The sequence below is a fragment of the Chiroxiphia lanceolata genome, chromosome 13 (assembly GCF_009829145.1).
Source record: "Chiroxiphia lanceolata isolate bChiLan1 chromosome 13, bChiLan1.pri, whole genome shotgun sequence".
Classification (NCBI taxonomy): domain Eukaryota; kingdom Metazoa; phylum Chordata; class Aves; order Passeriformes; family Pipridae; genus Chiroxiphia; species Chiroxiphia lanceolata.
The window spans coordinates 16,803,103-16,816,341 of record NC_045649.1 but is presented as its reverse complement, the minus strand read 5'-3'; the positions used below and the strand labels follow the sequence as shown (position 1 = coordinate 16,816,341).

Below are 13,239 nucleotides of genomic sequence, written 5' to 3'. Positions count from 1 at the left end.
AGCTTTGATCACATTGCCATTAAGGGGTTTTTTTGACCCTTTTCAAAAGTATATTTTGTTGGGTTTTTTCGAGAGTGCACTTCAGTTAAGTCCCAGTGGTGTTTAGACAGACGATTGCTCAACTGAGGCTCCATTTCAGAGCCTGAACCTTTATGTGTTTTTAAATTTTAGTTCATTTACACCTAACTCTTGGGACATCCAGAGTCTGGAAAGCCCCTTGTCTGTGATTGCAGGGAGTACTTTACTCTGCCATTGTACAGACGTGCTGTTTTGTTGCAAAAGGAAGGTGACACTGTTAAATTCAAAAGCATCCCTTTCACGTTAATATCCCACTGAGCAAAATCTCGAGACGAACTATTCTAGTTACTAAGCATGGAAAAAAAAGAAGCATGTGACTAGTGATAGGGACTGGTAGTTGCAGAGTGCAGGGAACTGTGCCCTGGGGTAAAGATCAAGGGTAAGCGTTTAGCCCTGGAGGAAGCAGACAGGCCCATCAGTCTGAGTGCCAGCAGTGAGGAATTCTTCACCTTGGAAGACAAAGGGTAGTGAAGGCAGATCGCAGCCAGGAACAAATCCATCTGGACTGACTGACAGGGAGGGACTGGATGCACAGGGGGATCCGCCTGCAATAACTCGGGCAGTGCTCCTTTTTGAGGAAAACTCAAAAAGAAGTTGCACTGAGACATCAGGGATGTGTTTCATTGCGAATTTTTATTGCGGCTCAACAACTGAAACCAAGCAATTCAGTGATGGCAGGATTGAAACCCGAGTGCATAATGTGTGTTTAACACTTCTCCGACTCTCTGAGCAGACATGCTCCGTGTGTCAGCAGCTGGAAGTGGATCAGGACAGGCTTTTAGGTATATCCCTTTAAATAAAACAAAGAAGTTTTGTAGCCCTTTTTGATGCTTTTTTGCGATGTGTTATTTGCAGCCTTGCATAATGAAAAAAAAAATCACAATGAAGGAGAAGAAAAAAGTAAGCCTGGCCTTCCAGAAGGAAGGCGAATATGTGGTGAGGGGTATAAAATGGCCCATGTAAGCACATGGCCGTATCACTGGTTTACTGTGAGATGCCCGATCCAGTGTGAGATAACGAGGTGACAAAAAGCAAACAGCAGGGTCGCTGTGATGGGAAGTCGGAGTTATAGGACAATCAGAGTCTGACTTCCACAAGACATTGAGGTGCCAAGCGTTGAATCTGGGCTATTTCTGTACTTCAGTGAACGCAAAAGACCTCCCCTCCCTCTTTCCATTACTTTTGCAAGGACAGGGGAAAAAAAAAAGCTGCGTGGTGAAACCTCGCGAAAGGCAGGCACGTTTACAGCCTTTCCTTGAGCGCAGGAGGAGCGGCTCAGTGGAGCAGAGCAGGTTAAGAGTGAAAGGGCTGCTTTGAGCATTACTGTCAATAGGCACTTGTCCCTCAGACTGCTCTTCCCGCACCGGCACTCGCTTGCCAGCGGTATAAAGTGACAACCTTCGGGGCAGCCCGAGAAACAAATGCCCCACCCACAAAGCTGCTTCTGTTGTTGTTTATTGTCATTGCCGATCTGCTTCAGAAGGTAAGTGGATGAATGAAATACCCTTTTCGACACTAAACTTGCGGGAATGCCACCAGGTTTTCATATTAACAAAATTCCTTCGAATGCAGGGCAGTAATTGACAGTTCTTTAATATATATCTTGGAGGCAAACTCCAGGTCCTTACTTTGTCTTCCTTAAATATATCACACTATTGCAAAGCCAGGTTATTTTCACAAAGAAATGAGTTGTATCTTTATACCAAGTGCTGTTAAAGAGGATTATAAATAGGCTTTAGACTACAGGCTATAGCTTTGCTTTGCAGTTGAAAAAAAAACATCAATCACCTGGCTGAGACTAAATCCTAACATCTCACCTTCCTAACAGATTTTAAAGGTCACTGATGTATAGAAATGTTCAGCTTAATCTTAAATGTATTGACTAGTCTGGCAAAAGCATTTTAGGGTCTTTTCCTTTTTATTTTCTGCCAGCTATTTAAAATGTGAAAGAAGTGTCACTTATAACTAAAGAGTGGATCTTCGAGAGAAGGCAGGGTATCAGAGATCAGACTTGAATCTCAGAAAGGTCTCTGCAGCTCTGCTCTGCTTTTCAGTCAATCTGATTCCTAATGTTTGCAGATTGCACTGGTCCACCCCCACTCCCCCAAATAGGTTATCAGCAATCAGCTACATGCTGGGGACACAGAACAACCTCAAATGAGCTCTAGCCTAAAAATAGCCATTTTCACATTAAAATCTTGCATCAGGCAGGAGAATGGGTTGCAGCTGGGACATCTTGTATTTGCTTACGTCGCCAATGGCAAACACCTACAACAACAAAAATCTCTCGTCCACACTGGAATTGTTGGGATTCTGCTTATTAAACATATTCCTTGTTGCAATGATGTAATAGATACACAAATTAAGATGCAAGTTGATTTCAGATGCCTGTCAGTAGAATAAATAGGACCATTTTCAGTCTGCACTCATCTAGACACAGCTATGATTAATGCTCCAATTTACCCCACAAACCAGCACCCAGGTAAGGAATTTACCTGCCCTCAATACACTGCTCTGTGTTGGTAGATGCAGAGAGGGACCTAAAGAAGACTCAGAGCCGGTGATCTGAGTTCTGATGTTTGGAGTGCTGGGTTTGTCTTCCCAAGTCACCATTCCACAGGATGGAGCCCTGCTTTCCTGGGGATGGCTGAACTGCCTGCCCATGGGAAGTGGGGAATGAATTCCTTGTTTTGTTTTGCTGGTGTGGGTGGGTTTTGCTTTGCCCATTAAACTGTCTTTATCTCAACCCACAGTTTTCTCACCTTCTCTCTTCTGACTCTCTCCCTCATCCTGTTGGGAGGAGTGAGCCAAGGACTTGTTGCTGGCTGGGGTTAAACCATGACACACTCCTAAAGATCAGGGTATTATTTTCGAAAATTTCCAGTGGGGGCACAAGACAAATCTGAGATATTTTCACATTCTTGCCCTTTGTCATTTTGCCATCTTCACTCCTCCTTCCAATTTCTGCTTTGCTTTTCAAATTTCTCAGAGTTTGCAAAAGAAATTGGGATAAGATCCAAATGACAAGTACTTCCTTTGTTAGATTGTGATCCTCTTGTTGACTGATTTCTTCCCGCTACCCCAGTCATCATTTCTGAAGAGCCACTTATCTCCCTGAGTAAAGGTGGAATTCTGGCACGGGGTAAGGGCAGTGGTGTATGGAATTGTGTCACAACAACAAAAGTTTACCTTCCCATCATAGCTGGATTAACTTCCAGCAGTAGGAAATGGAAAAGAAGATGGCTTACTGGGCTCTGTGCCTAACCTTGTAAGCATTATAGGATGGAAGGAAGCTGGATGCCCTCCTGAAAGATATGCTATAATTCAGCCACAACTTACTGGATCTAAGGATTGCTCGCATGGAAGAAAGCAATAATTCATTTGATAGCGGGATTTATTGGATGAAATTCTTTGGCCTGGGCAATGCAAATCAAAGTGGGTAGTCATAGCTCTCTCTGCTTGCTTTGAAACCCATGAATCCTGCAGGCTGATTCGGTTGTGTTTGGTGAGATTGTGTTAAATTCCTTATCTGTGAGACTTGCTGAAATAAGACGTTAGGAGCTGGCATCTTGAGCTGTGTGTGATTGTGTAGCATCTGTTTAGGAGCATAGATTTATCTCGCTGGCTTTATCTAAAATTCCCCCTCTTTTCAGTTTTGTTTCCTTGATGTGTCTGAAAGGTTTGGTAATGGTAACAATATGGACCTGTTAAGAGTCTAAGTGAAAATATTCTGAGCCAAATTATAATCCATTTAAAGCCAAATTGCACAGAATGACAGTACCAGAAGAGAGGCTGCTGACAGTGATGTTCTGTCTGCTTATTGAGGAGCAGTTTGGCTGTGGTGGGGTTCTCAGTGTGCTGCTCCAAAATGGAATTCATTCAGTATCAGAAGTGGGTTATCATAGATATTTTTCCCACGTACCTTTTTGCAAGCACGAGATCAGTTGAGCCATTAAGATTGCAAAAGCATCACGTGAACTTCCTCCTGGATGGTCTGTCTGCCTAACTGGGAACTATAAACAAGCACTAGTAATTTGCTAAAAAATGCAGCTTCAGGTTAACAAACACAATTGCTTTCAGCTTCAGAAGCTTCTTTGTCTAAAAAACGAAAACTATAAAAAAGGTTAGGTTTTATTTCTTACATTTCAGAAAACACTCCTTTGAATTGGTTTACAGATAAACTCACATAAACATAATTTAGAAGCTTATGAGGAAAAAAAAATCCTGAGAAATAAAACCTGAAACGTTGGTGTTGTGAAATGAACTAAATGTTTCAATTGATCCAGGAGAATTTTCTCATTTTGAGAAAAAAAAACCAATCCATAGGTGATTTACAATTTTCAACTAAATGAGAAAGGCATTCTCTCTGGATATTTCTGTTTGGCTAGAATTTTGCCAGCTTTAAAATATTAATGGTGGGGGAAAAAGAAGTTAAAGACTGTGCAAGAAGCATGCAGTATGAAAATGAGAGGAAAAATAAGAAGATAAGGATTTTTTTTAGGATCTCCAGCTTCCTTGAAAGGCAGAGCCAAGGTGGGAGAGATCTTCACTGGGTAAAGCAGCTGCTGCTAAAGAAAGAGCTCCTTGACCCAGGAGAGGAAAAGGTGGGAGTTGACTACAGCCTTCTCTAGGTGCAAGGCAGAGTATCTATAAACATGCACTGAAGTCTGTCATTAAATAAGAATAAGCATGTAAATCGATGGCTTGTGTTTGGTTTTATTTTAATTTGCTTTAATTTCTTGCTACATTTGCTAATAATGTTCTTGTTTAATAAATGTAGCATTGGGAACAGGAGGAGGAAAAAACATGTATCTGGTTTGACCTTCACATAATAATCAATAAAAGCCAGGGCATATACAGATCCATACGAAAAATGAGATATCCACACTAAAGGGGAATAGGTACAGGCATGGAAGTCAGTGAGGAGATGAGCAGAGTAATTAGTTCTATAACCCCAGTGCTTTACTAAAGTCATATTTAGAATATTTATGTAAACAAGTAGTTGTTTAGATGCCCTTATTTTCCACAACAAGCTCCCAGCACTACTAGTTCCTGGTACACTCATGGAATAAAAATGGGTATAGCCTTGAGCTGCCATCAGTTACTGCTGCACTCAGAGAACTGGCATTTGCTTTGCAAAGCAAAAACAACATTGCAGTGCCCTTAGTTTCAAAATTACCCTTACAACCATTGTACCGTGCTTGGGTCAAAAAAGGTGGAAAGGCTCCTTTTGAGGTTCTGTCTTCTCTCATTCTGATTGATTCTTCTCTTATTCATATTGATTTCCACACCTGGTGTGTGGTAAGTGTGTGTATGAGGTCAGAAAGGGGTGATTTCCCATCCATGGAAGGGGAAAACCACTTGGATTGACTTTACCAGCTTAGTCTTCTGGCCACGATGCAAACTGTGTCACTGCTGTTTGCATGTTCCATGGCATATCCTGAACCAGCTGTTCTCAACTAAGACATGACACTTTTTATAGGAACAAAGCCTCTAAACCTTAGAGGAAAGTCATAAGAATAGCTCTTCCTTCCCTGCAAATCCTCTTTGCACTATATAACCATAACTGCTTGCTAGATATCCCTCATGAAATAGAGCTTTCCTCTCTTCTCTGGGCTGGAGTGGTAACCTCAACACAAATCCTCTTCTGTGAAACATCCTGCCTCCAGAGAGAGCAGGGTGGAAGATGGGGGACTGTTTAAGGAATATGTGTGTAACAGTGAACCTTTTCCACTCATCCAATGGGTTGGACTTGTTGCTGTTGCAAGAGGACTTTTGTATTTAGTCCAATACAAAAAAGTCTCTCTGTTAGACAGACAAACACAACTGTCTGTCATATTCTCCATAACATTAAATGATACTGAACTCCATAGAGTAATTGAGCATTCTGTGGAACAGTGCTTTCACTTTGTCTAAGAATCTGCTGCCAACCTGATGAAACACTGAGTATCCAAGTCTCTAGTTGTCTTTTCCACTCCTGGCTTTCTCTCTGGTCTGCCAGAAATCTTGTGAGTGGACCTTCAGCAAACTACTCTACTCACTCTAACTCAATTTCTCAAATGGAAATGGAGATATTAGCAGGTCCACACACCAAAAGAAAGAATTGTTTATTTACTGTGAGGGAAAATAAACCAGATGGCTACACCACTATTAACTATGAGGGACTTTAACATATGCAAGGGATGTGCTCACTGATCCACTTAGCACAGCCAAATTGTGTGCCAATGACAATGGATTGAAGTCAGATTTAAAGTTTGTGGACACCTAATCCTATACAATTCTCCACTTCTTTCCAACAACTGGTGATAAAGGCTATAATAAGGGGAGAAAAAGGAGGAGGAGATGGGATGGATCCCTAAGAGCTGATGGGAGAACCATTTGCTACCCTGTCATAAACAGTCCACATGCAAACCTCAACGCCTGAGGGATCCTCTTAGTCCTGGCACGAGGCAGCAAATTCCTGTGGAGAGGTGGCACAAATGGCTGGAAGCTGTAGCTGCCTTCCTTGCCACAGGTTAATTTACAGATGGCAGTGATGCTGAGGTGGATCTCTGTGCAGGCTCTCTGGCAGGAGTCAGCCAAAGACACTGAATCACACGGGAAGGAATTTATGTGCTCTGCTGAGCAGCTGCTCCCCTGGGTATGTCTGTGGCAGCATTTCCTCAGGAGCTCAGCTCTCACACTGCTTGGGAAGGGCAGACCGAGTGTGCAAGTCAGGGTTACTTAATGTGTAAGAAGTGTGAAAAACCCTTAATAAACCAACTAGTTGAGTCAGTCTGAAAAAAGTACAAAATATGAGACAGGTTAGTTAACACACACACAACCCAAAAGGTAAACTCACCATTAAAGGTGGAGCAATACATGAGTCTATTAAAATGATGCAGCAAAATGAACAACTGTTTTAGTAAAGTGGCCTTTTCCAGACCCTGGTCCAACTGGAGTCAATAGCAAAAGTCCCACTGCCTTCAATAATTCTTGGATCACACTCAAACTAGTGCTACATTGCTTTATCCAGCCTCCTTTAACTCTTCACTACAAACGTGTTATATTTTGGAGGGGAAGAGAACGATCTCATTCGCTCACTTATGGAGAGAAATAGCTGCAGTTAATTGGTCTGTTACACAGTTAATTCAATAAGTGGGTGTTATATACCAGCACTCAGATTATATGAGGTAAATTGTCTCAAGCACAAAGAGAAGCTGTGGTCCAAAATGTGAGTTCATGTCCAGGCCCTCCAGGAGCGAGCGGTGCCACCACCGAGCACAGGCAGAGACAGACCTCTAGTGGTGCCTTGCCAAAAATGTGTGACAGAGCTGCTCTGCACAGCCACACCAACAGTGCTGATAGCTCTCATTTAGCACTTCCATGGCACCTTTAATACAGTACATCCAAAAGCAGCTATAAATTCTCCAGTATAAAATTATCAGCCAGATATCCCATTTCTTCTCTGCTGCATAAACACCACTGATGGTCTGGGGCTGTTTCATCAGAGGAGTCTGAAGTAGTCCTGGGGTAACTGAGAATCAGAGTAACAGAGAATCAGACATACATTTTTTCAAAAAATTATTCCATTTAATGTGGAATCTTAACATGAACACATTATTATGGCTTGTTTCTTCTAGCAAACCATCAAATTACTGCCTTGCTAGGTGTGGAGGTTTTTCAGCTTAAATAATTGTAGTATGGTATGGATTATAACAAACATTTCTCAATGTATTTTATTTTTAAATGGTAACTTTTCATGCTTTTAAGTTGTCTAAAAGGTTTGATCTTCATACTCCCTGTAAATGTGAACAATTTTCTGTGTGCAGTTTGTCTTGTGGCATTATCTGCATAAGAAAACTTGGATATTTAACATTATATAGGCTTACATGGAAGCTACCAGGACTATCTTACTCTTATTGACAATAATGAATGTCTGTGTTGGCAATTTTCAGAATTAGTCCACCTCCTAATTTATGCCCTGCTGTAAATTAAAGGTCTGACCTTGATCCAACAAGGTGGATCAAGGGACATATGAATAGGGACATAGACGAGTAAAGAAGAAAAACATATTAAGGAGATCAACATGTTCTTTCATGTTCAGAAGACATAAAGAAGAATCTATGGGAGTATTGAGAATACACAAGTAATATACGAGTAATAATGCAAATTCTTATCAAGTTTTATAAACGCGTGTGTCTCCTCCTGCTGAGTGCTCTGTGTCAGCAGTGGTGCCCTGGCTGCTGTGTCCTCTTCTCTCCAGAGGTTCCCCTGGGGATCTCCTGAGGTGAGAGGATGCTTCCATGTTTGCCTCAGCATGGGTTGCTGAGAACAGCTGGCTAGAAGAGATCATACCAGCTTTCCTAACTTTCCAAACCTTGTCTTGATATCTTTATATTGCTGAGGGTGATAAGAAATTGCATACTAAACTCCTTGGAAAATGGATAGAGAAGGAGGAGGTGAGGAGTGTCTTAAAATTCAAATAGCTCTCCAGGATCCTGTTGAGGACTGGCTGTTAGTTTTCAGCCCCAGTAGTCCCTGTTAATTCACTTGCTCCCACAGCTGAGGTTTTAGATTACTCAAAACCCCTTCAGGTCAGCAGAGTTCCTCTGCTAGTTGTGTTCTGTAGTCTTGGGCAAATGCTTGGTTGATCATCCTGGTTGGCCATCCTCATTTTAGAATAAAGTCAGTTAATTCAATGTGAAGGTGAAAAATCCCCTTGTGCCCTAACTCCCTGCTTCTGTGAATACCCTGAGGATTTGTTTCTTATCCTTCAGAGATAACTGCATTTAAATAAATCACTGAACAGGAATAAAATTTGCTTATGATGCAGTTCCAGGGGATTATCTTAACCTACAGCAGACTGGGTGTTCTGCTTCCTTAGAAATGTGCAAGTGTTGTAACAACCGAGAGATCTTCTATTACAGAGGGAATGTCATCCTGATACTTTCAGTAGGCTGATGGCATGTCTTGGAAAGTGAACCTGGTTTTGTTTGCATTCACCCAGTGGTGATGTTACTGAACAGTGGGTTGATCATTACCCAAGTTCAAATACTAGTGAAGCTCAGCTGAAAGCAAGGCTGAAATATGAGAGAGGGTGAGCTGTGATGTGAGCTGATAGCTGGGTGACAGTGAGGAGCTATTGCTACTCCTAAAATGAAATGTAATCAAGTAAATTTGGCCATTTGTGTTTCTATGAATGTGGTTTGTTGAGGGGTAGGTTGGTTGTGTATTTTTTGATCCTGAAATCTCTCCTGTTCTTTTCCCGCTGTGTTTATGGTTTTGTTCTTTGTCTGCAGTTGTAGAATTGGTGAGAAGTGTTCAGAGGTGAACAGTGGTATGTGGGCAAGAAGTCCCGTGGCATTTCCAAACCAGGTATCTGTCATATCTGTCATATGCTTCAACAACTCCAGCCTTCTGCCATTCTGTGCTTTTAAATATACTGGGTTTAGTAGATGAACAAACAGTTGAAAAGATTGGAAATGTTTAGAGAAGAATCGATGAGGGTCTTTTCATCTGTCAGATGCTTCTGGTGGGTTAATAACTCCATCTACAGTTCATCACTGAAATAGTTCCAGAAATACTGGAAATATGAGCCTGACCCAGGTGATTAACAAGATACAACCCAGATTCTGTTCACATTTTAAGCAATGGACAGTGAGGAGAATACAGTAGTGTGAGGGTAAAACTGCACAATTTTGATGTGCTTTGCTGAAACTGCTTTTCAGTGGCAGAGAGAAAAGAGCATTCACACAGAGCTGAAGCTGTTCTGCAATGGCTTTGGGGCAGTCTCAGTTCTGGTGTTGGAGACTTCAAGGCCTGTGGAAAAATGCCAGTGGGGATGGTGCTAATGGGCTTTCTCCCAGGGGAACATGAACCCCCTAAGTTACTCAGGATGGGCAAGAGGAGCAGATCTCATCCCAAAGTCCAGGGGCAAAGCTGGAAGGGAAAACAAGTGGAAAAAAAGCTCTGATCAGCTGGAGACGGACACACATCTGCTTTCCCCATGCCTTGAGGGGCCAGACAAGCTGGTTTCTTTCTGGCGAGTCCTCCTTCCCAGCCAGCCAGCTCAGGGACTTGTCTGAACTGGAGGTGCTGATACAGCTCCAGGTGCTGTGGTCCAGTGGAATACGAGCAACAGAGGTTCTGATAAGGGTCAGGGATATTCTCATCTTACATAGAAGTCAATTTTCACAGATTATTCTTCTGATTTTGCTGGTGTGACTTGTGGCAGTAGACCAGGGTAGCAGTAAAAAAACAAACATAAAGTCCTTATACATGAGCTACAAAGAGAGTTTGTGTGAAGTATTTATATGTCAGTGTGTTCATCTCTTTGTGACCTGCTTTGCCATATCCAAAATAGACATATTAAAAATTACTGCTGTCTATTAGTGTAAAATAAAGAGGCAATGGCAATGAACTCCAAAAAGAAGCTTAACTACTAATCAGTTATTATTATGACAGAGGTATGACAGGCTTTGTGGGCATCACTTTTAGTGTGCATGACCACATGTGGGCAAAGGTACTAAAACAGCTCTGCTGTCAGAGCTGTCACCCCCTTCTTTGGAAGCTGTGGGAGCTCTGTGCTTCTGAGGGTATTACTTTGTAGGGATCTAACTAGGCATTCTGATGTATTCATTACTTCAGGTTCCTACATAATTCTTTTTTTTTTTTAATTTATCTGTCAAACCAGCCATAAATTTATTAACAACGGACTTATTTAGTAAGTGATCTGCTTTAAAAAAAACCAGCTAACAAATTAGGGACAGAAATACAAAAATGGTTTCCTAAGCTCAAAAAGCAAGGAGGAAATAGAACCAAGATATCATGGTACTCATAGTATTTTCAGCATGTTAAAAATATAAATGTATTTTCTGGCACAGTAGGATTTTGCTGTACGAGCCATATCATAAGTGTGGAGGTTAGATGCCTATAAAAACCATGATCTAATGCCTTTCATCTTTGTGACTGGTGAATTCTGACTATTACACCATCTTCTTCCTGTATGATTGTCATTCAACACTGTTTGCTGGCACCCTTGACAAAATCTTCTGTCAAAATAACTCCAAAACCAGTATTTGAACTAGGCATTTAAGAAATTAATGTAGTTTATTTTCAATGATCGTGATAGCTAAACATTTCTTTGTGAATCAATTTTTTCCTAGTGTTATGTGCTCTTGAAATCTTTGGAGATTATATTCTAGTGACATCTGTTAACACTGCTACACTTAACATGTAATTAGGAAGGGAAAAAAAAGAAAACAGAAAACAAAAGCCCATGCCAATCTAAATGTGCTTGAAAGGTGCCAGATTGATAACTCTGGAGAATTGAGTCCTCTGTTTATCCTCTGAATTAGTGCAACAAAATCAATGGCAGCACAAACTCGCTCATGTCACCCTGAAATGTCTTGTGCTCGCTCAGCTGTGAGGGCAGCCTGGGCTTCATTTCACCCACAGCCCTCAGGATCCCAGTAGGAATGATATGAAGGATGTCATTCCGTGGTGGAAGGACTGTACTGAGAACCCTAAACTCATTTCAGATAAATTTCTGACCATCCATCTGAGGTCAAACTTTTGGTTGCACTTTGCAGTTCGAGCATGGATTACAAATGGTGATTCTGAATTAAAAGGCTTTATGGTGCATTTCCAATCTCTTAACTATCTAATCCCCTGGTGTGTTTGACTTAATGCACAAACTGCCTCTGACATGACAGAGCCAGAGGCATTACAATCTATCATGTCAAGGCTTCATACATTAACAGCACTTGTTAGCACACACTGGCACAGCACTGGAAGAGTTCTGAGTTATGCTAATGATCCATGGATAATGGGGCACAGGGAGCTTTCTGAACCACACCTTTAAACCAGTGCCACAGTGCTTTTAGGATGTGTCAAAGTGCAGGGAGGCTTGGCACTATAACACGCTTTAATGCATCTTCAGAGCACCTTATCTTGTATGCTCTGCTTTAATTGAGATTAAATGGCTTTGAAGGTCCAAACACAATTTCAAGGACAATGCAATATCTCATATTCTCAGTGAAAGGTTTTTAATGTATTTCCTTAAAACCAAGACAAATATACCATACAAACACATTACACCAGACTGATGTTAAAGGTCTGTCTCAAACCAAGAGGAGCCAACACAATTTGAATTTAAAACATGGCATAGTATTCCCTAGGCTCCAACTGGGATGGGGTGAGAGAACTGCAGAGGAACTTGGGTTCTGCAAGAGCACCAGGTAGCAAAGTAACAGCAGAAGCAACACTTTCTAAAAAGGAAAATAGAGGAGCCTGGATCCTGTGGAAAGTCAGATGGAATTTGTGCCAGTGAAGGCTTGTGAGAGTATTCGTTTGGGGGTACATAGTCTGAACTCTTTGCATGGTGTCAAAGCAGGAGCAAAACCATCCTGAAAGTTTGGGTTAGTTTGTCCCCCTTGTCTTTGCAACATTTCTGTAATAATGGTTTAAGAAAATATAAATAGATGTCATATGAAAAGTGAAATGACAAAAAAAGAGAGTTAGCCCCCCTCCTCTTTTTTTGTAACTTCAGTTTAATACTTAGCATTTTCTTTAGTTGCAAACTTGCCCTCTCTGCCTTGCTTCAGTGATGATATAAAGGTGCTGCAGTACCTTGGAAGATGTTCCTGCATTCCAATGACAATAACTGTGTAGTTTCATGACCCTCCTGAGCTTACATTTGAGGACTCACTGGAAAATCTGCCATCATATCACAAGGATGTGAAGTCTAATACTGCCAATTTTCTGAATTATTCATTAGTCTGAAGGAAAAAGAAGTAACAAAGACACAGGCAGGTTCTTTTTATTTATGGTTTTACTACTCTTCATATTTTTTTTAAGTGAAGGGAATACAATTCTTCCCTCTTTTCCACATCAACAACAACAGAAAAGAAAACAAAATGTGTATGCTTGAAAAGTTGGGATTTCTGGGAATACATTTTCCTCTTTTAGCTAGCATTTTAACATAAGGTAAAACATTTTTTTGACAAGGTAAGTAGAGTAAACAAAGATCAGCGAGAAAGCAGAAATTATTGAAGTACTGGAAAAACTGCTGCAGGCTACTTTTTCACACATTGCTGCTCAAGTCAGGATTATGCTATGACAGTTCTAACTCTCCTGCTGACATCCTTATAGACTCTATTACATTATTTACTTCTTGTA

At 41.2% G+C, this 13,239-nt stretch overlaps 1 long non-coding RNA gene across 2 annotated transcripts in view; it reads left to right on the top strand.

The window, feature by feature from the left end:
• Positions 1 to 9,123: 9,123 nt before the first annotated feature.
• LOC116793527 overlaps positions 9,124 to 13,239 on the top strand; it is a 38,880-nt gene continuing 34,764 nt past the window's right edge. The window contains exons 1-2 of one of the 2 annotated variants that reach the window (XR_004359518.1): positions 9,124 to 9,223; positions 9,360 to 9,435. This is a non-coding gene — a long non-coding RNA (uncharacterized LOC116793527). Of the gene's footprint in view, positions 9,277 to 9,359; positions 9,436 to 13,239 lie in introns of both variants that reach the window. The other variant, XR_004359517.1, reaches the window with a different exon arrangement.